Genomic DNA, 6,319 nt, shown 5'->3' with positions numbered 1-6,319 from the left:
CTTGTTTTATTTGCTGTTATTCTGATGCTTTGTTCCACTTGGACTATGGCATAATAATATTAACCAAAGCCTACCTCTTAAAAAGTGTTTTATTGATGTTTTTATGCCAATTGTTTTTTGATATGTACATAATCCTTGATTTCCCTTTAAATCTTCCATTATTACAAAAATAATTAACTAATACAGTATCTCTTTCTGATAGTGTATGGCCCAGTATGAAGCAATAGTCTTCTCTACCTCTAAGAGGAAAGTATTTCATCATTTAAGGATCTGTTTGTTATATGGGGCAAAAATTGGTCATTACAGTTGATTTAGGTCATCTGCCTTTTCATTGTTATGATTGTTGTTTTGTTTTAAAAACTTCTGCATCACGTAATTTAAGTTGTCATATTCTTCAGAATTTGTCTTGTATGCCATTTCTTAGAATCATAGAGTTGGAAGGGACCTAAGAGGCTATCTAGTTCAATTCTCTTCTTTTATATATGAGAGACTGGTAAGTAGTGGAGCTAACGTTTGAACACAGGTCCTGTGACTCTAAGCTAAACTCTTTTCCCACTGTCCTATGTGATATTCTGTTACATTTATATACCCCCCCCCCCACCCTTTTTTTTTTTTTTTTTTGCGTGGATCAAAGACCCATGATTTCATGGGTCAAAGGAAACTCCAGGATATAGAAAATTCCTTTAATGGTACAGAACTGCAGTTGGAGATTGAAAAGGACCTAAGGACACTTAGGTTAAGTGACCTTCCTAGGTTTACACAAAAGGTAACTTTAACGATTTCCATTTTGAAAAGAAAGGGGAGTTGAAAACTCTAATGTGTTGTATTTTATATTTCTTATTTATGAGAGTACCTGTTTAAAGTAGAAGGTATAGGTGCTCTTCAGTTCTTCACCTTAGCAAGGCGTGTGTGTAATTTGTCTTTCCTTGAATACTAAACAGCAAATTATAAGAGTTTCAAAATAATTTCATCCTCCTTTCCTAATTTATTGAAAGTGACATTCCTTTCTTTGGAGAATTAAAGATAATGTCTCAGTATTTGTAAGAAATATTTGACTGAGTAGTTTTAAGATGGCTAGATATTCAAGATGGCAGAATGAATGGAAGCAGAATATCTAGCCATCTTAAAACTACTCCCAATAAAGATTTCTCAGCTTGGAAAAATGAATAAGCATAAGAAATAGACAAAGACACTTAAGACAAAACCAGAAAGAAAAGAATTTTCATCATCTGTAAGTAAAGCCTTAAAGAAAATCATAGACTTCCAAAGGCACTACTGGAATTCTGGGAGAATTTTTAAGTGATAATATACATTTAGCATCTTAGAGAAAAGTAATTGAAAAAAAGTTTAGGACAGAAGTTGCAACAGAGTCCTTGAAAATTAGATTGAAATAAAGAGAAATGATTCTAAGAGATGACAAGAAATACAAGAACAATTAAAAGACAGAGGGGGGGAAATTTCAGAAATGTAAGGTATCTCTTGCCAAAAATAGCTGACTAAAAACAGGTGGTAAAGAATCATCAGACTATAAATTTTAATGATTAAAAGTCTAGGTACTATATTTTAAGAAATCATGGATAAAAAAAAAAATAGAAAGTATCCACAGTTTACCACCTGCAAGAAATCTTAAAATGAAAATTCCCAATTCTCTGAAATCAAGAGCTTCCAGGTAAAAAGTTGGTGAAGTACTTTTAAAATTTGCAAAACAACTTTACTTTTGAAATTCTTTGATTTTACAAATCTCCTATTTCTCCTTACAACTCCTGCTACTTACCATTCTGTAGATTAAGAAATGGAGGCAAATAGAAGTTAAGCAACTTGCCCAGAGCAACTAGTAAAGAGCAAATTTGAACTCTTCCTTGTTCCAGATCTAGTACTGAACTACAAGAAGCCAGAAAAAAAATTAGTTCAGATATCCAAAAACCACAGGATCGAATTCAAGAGTTCCACTGTAAAGGACAGGAGAACTTGGAACTTGGTATTCCAAAAGATGAAAGATAAATGGAATTGGAAGGGATTATATGAAATATAATAAAGGGAAATATCTTCATAGGTAACAAGATGCAAATAAGGCTATAAGCATGGGTGCAATATATTTAGGTGGTCCAAAGGAATAAAATAAAAAAAGGAAATAAGTAAAAAGGAAAGTGGAAGAAGTTAGAATTTAGTAATATGGGTAAGGAATGGAAGGGGAAGTGGATTACATATGAATCTCACCTATCAGAATTGGTCAAAAAGAATTGAAAACAGTTGTATATAAAAGCAGTGTCAGGCTCTGAACATAGACTGGATAAAGGAAGAGTGGTGGGAACAGACTACATTATATCATGTATTTATATGTTTATATTTAGAGCATGCTTCCCTCAACATCAGATTGTAAAGAATGAGAAAATTATAAAAGGATAAGGGACTATGGCATAAAATAAATTTAGAAAAACATTAAACATGATTAATCAAAAAGGGTTTTTGAAGATTAAAAATTAATTGATTCTAAATAATTTAATCCCAGGAATTTTGGGGATATGGAACAGAAATCATTGTCATGGAAAAAAATATACCAAAACTTTGAGAATGCAGTCAAAGCAGAACTGAAGGGAAAATCTAAATGTCTAAACTTTTTCACTAACATAAAAAGGCAAGAACAGTAAACTGGTCATGTACCTAAAAACTAGAAAAACCAACAAATTTGTCTTGCCCTATTTAGGATTGTACCACTTTGCTTGCCACAAAGCCTGGTCTTGACACTTTCCCCTTCTAGCTGTATTTACCATAGTCCCATTGGATTGTAGCAAGCACTTTCTTGTGGCTTTCTAGGTGGTATGATAACTACAACTATGCCCTGAATCTGTAGCTTATTCTGGAATGTGGCAGGCTCCTACCTTTATCAGATTAATTTTTATCAATCTTATTGGCAGAATGTGGAATTTAGCAACCACTTTTAAGCTCAATATTGCAATTGTAAATGATAATTTACTTTTTCAATGAAACAGGATAGTAATTTTTATTTTTTGCATTTTTTTGGAAAGAGTATTTTAAAAAAAGACATCTATAGAGCCAAAGTGAGTATTTCCTGGTAATGTCTAAGTTGAAATTTACTAGGGAAAAATGGGCATAACCTTAAAGAGAATTGGGGGAATGAACTAGAAAGATAAGCTTTTTACAGAGAATAGATTATTAGTTTATCCTTACCTTCACTTTTTTGAATTGTCATTACTAAGTCCAGTGAGAAAACATTCACTTTAGGTTAATTGGAAAGTCATTTTAGATTTGATGAGATGACAGTGATAAACTGAGACTATCAAACATAAGTTTTCAAAATGGACTCATAGTTAAAATGTTTTTTGAATAAAAGATATTCTACAACTAGGATTTGAAATAACAAAATTTTAAGTAGAAATTAAGTGTATTTTATTTGAGGAAAAAAAAATAAAAACAGAAGAAATACAAAACAAAAGAGAACATTAACAGGTGCCTAGCAGAACATCATAGAGGATTCAAAATATGTAACAAATTTACCAGGTCAAGAAAGTATATATATATATATATACATATATATATATATATATATTAGTAGAAGAAATTATATTCATTAGTATCCATTTTTTCTTTACTTCTTTAAAAATTGTTCTTGGGTTGTCTGCTGCACCTTATTTATTTTATCCTTTTTACCCCCTTTCATCCCCTCCACCATCCCCAAGCAAGCTAGTTAAGATATCTACATATACACACACATGCATACATATCCCCCCCACATATACATGTCTTTCCTCTTTAAATTCTGCTCCATAACTTACCTCTCCCCACCCAAGAATGACTCCTTTTTCTCCCACTCTAAGCTTCTCTCTCCATCCAAACCTCCTCTCCATTATTTCTTTTTTGAGGGTGCTGTACCCTTCATGGTATAAAAGTGAATGTTGCCTATTGTGAACCCATTCCAGATGTGTGTAGGTTTTCAGAACTATAAGCCCTCCTTATAATTCTTCTAATGCCTCATATTGGCTCTTTTATGTTAAACTCTCTATTAAATTCTGGTTTTGTTGATAGAAGTTCTGAAAATCTGCAAGTTTGTTGAATGTCCATTTAATGCTCATTCAGAAATAATTTTGTTGGATTTTTGGCTGCAGGCCTAGAATTGTTGGTAGATATGATTCCAGGACCTGCAGTCTTTTATTGTAGTTATTGATAGGTCTTTTACAATTCAAATTATAGCTCCAGCATATTTGAATTGTTTTTTTTTCTTGTTTCTTGCAAATTTTTCTCTTTGATCTGGGGAAGGGGGGGAGGGTTGTGATTTCAAAATTTGGCAATAATATTCCTGTTTTCCTCAATGGATCTCTTTGAGGTAGTGATCAGTGGATTTTTTCAATTTCTGTTTTCTCATGTTCTATTACTCCAGGACAATTTTCTTATTATTGCCTGTATTATTTTGTCAAGGTTTTCTTTTTGGTCACAATTTTTCAGGCAGTCCAATTATTCTTATATTTTCTCTTTTTAATCAGGTCTCCAGATCTGTCATTTTTCTTGTTTCACATTCTGTTCTATTTTCTCATTCTTTATCATCTGTTTTGTTATTTCTTGGTCTCATAGTTTCACTAGCTCAATTCTCTTTTTCAAAAGTCTATCTCCTTTTTGAGTTAACTTTTTTTCATGATCTTTTTTTGGACGATTTTTTTTTTTTTAATTTCTCCTTGGTGTCTCGTTTGATTTTTAAATTATTTTTTGAATTCTCTTCATTCTCTTTGGGCAGGGAGCCATTTCATTTTATGCTCTGGGGTAAAAGTGTGTCCTCCTCTTAAGATGAACCCGTCTTCCCTGTTCCCAGTTCCCATAGCACCCCAAACCAATGCTCCCCACTCCAGCAACTGCCTGCAGACAGCAGCAGTGTCCCTGCCTTACTTTTCCTATATTCACTCATCAGATGCTGGCTCCTCACTCAGGGCCACATCTCTGCAGCACAGCAGGGCTTGGTATTCCTAATCAGTCAAGATTCACTGTTAGTGAATCCTCACATACTCAGACCCCAATTCACAAACCATCTGGGCTCCAGCCACATGCAATTAGCTCAAAGGTCCCCACTTGATGTTTCTGCTGAGCTAACCCTAAAGTGTTTTTGTTTGCACTTCAGACAGGTGAATCCCTAGTCCAGGATCTTATTTCAGCTCTTGGGTTGTATCAGGAAGAGCTCTGTTCTGCTCTAAGATTTTTCATCAGTCTCTGTTCGACCTGAACCACAATTTTTTTCTATTATTTGTGGAAATCAGGAGAGCTTGATATTTACTCCACTATCTTCCCAGAATCCTCCACCCTATTTCTTATTTACTTATATCCTCCAAGGCAGTCGGTGTTTTTCAGTTTTCATCCTTGATATTTCTAGTATCTGCCACTGTTTTGTTAGCCATAAATTTCTAGGTATATGGACTCCATGATTACAATTTGTAGGTTCTTTCAAATTTTCCTAGACTTATAATCTCTCAAGATTCTCCAGTTACTGCTCATCATGCTTTTTTATTTGTTAGATAACCAACTGTGTTCTAAGTTCTAAGCTTTTGGTTCTATGTGTTCTTTCTTGGCAGTTTGGGATTGTTCCCCTGAGTTAATTTCTTTCTATAAAAATATTGTGCAAAATATATACTGATATTCTGAATTCTAGTTTCACATCACCAACTGCTATTGTATATCTCCGAATAATGTCTTAGATTCAATGTGTCTAAAAGGACTATGTCATTTTCTTTGACCCTCCTCTAAATTTCTCCTTCCAGTCACCCAAGTTCTCTTTCTACCTTTCCCCACCAAATCAGTTGCCATGTTTTTATTTACACATTCACAGTATTTTGGGTGTCCTTTTTGGGATCTCAACAACTTCCTCACTGAACTCCCAATGTCAGTTTCTCCCTTTCTATAATAATCCATTACCTGTGAAGCATTTAAAAGTCTTCATGCTCTAGCTCTGGTCTATCAATCAATCAATCCTAGCTTCTTTACACATTTTTAAAATGCATCCTGCCTATTTGAAACTTCAGTTTTCTTAAAGTTTACTCTACTCTTACATGTCATCTTTTCCTCAAAATTTAATTTTTTTCTCTGCTTAAAGTTTACCTTTAGTATGAAATACCTTTAGTATGAAATTCCTTGAGGGCAAAGACTCTTTGTAAAGATACTGGAATGATTTGCCATTTACTCTCTTAAGTGTATTAGGCAAACAAACAGACTTGCCCAGTCACACAGACATTAACTTAACTAGGGTCTTCCTAACTAACTCCAGAGTTGTTTCTTAATATTTAGGAGTAGCTATTGGACATAAAGTCTTCATCTCTAGAAT

Source organism: Sminthopsis crassicaudata, chromosome 2 (genome assembly GCF_048593235.1).
Source record: "Sminthopsis crassicaudata isolate SCR6 chromosome 2, ASM4859323v1, whole genome shotgun sequence".
In the NCBI taxonomy this organism is placed as follows: domain Eukaryota; kingdom Metazoa; phylum Chordata; class Mammalia; order Dasyuromorphia; family Dasyuridae; genus Sminthopsis; species Sminthopsis crassicaudata.
The sequence above is the reverse complement of the archived record's forward strand: the minus strand, read 5'-3'. Positions refer to the sequence as shown.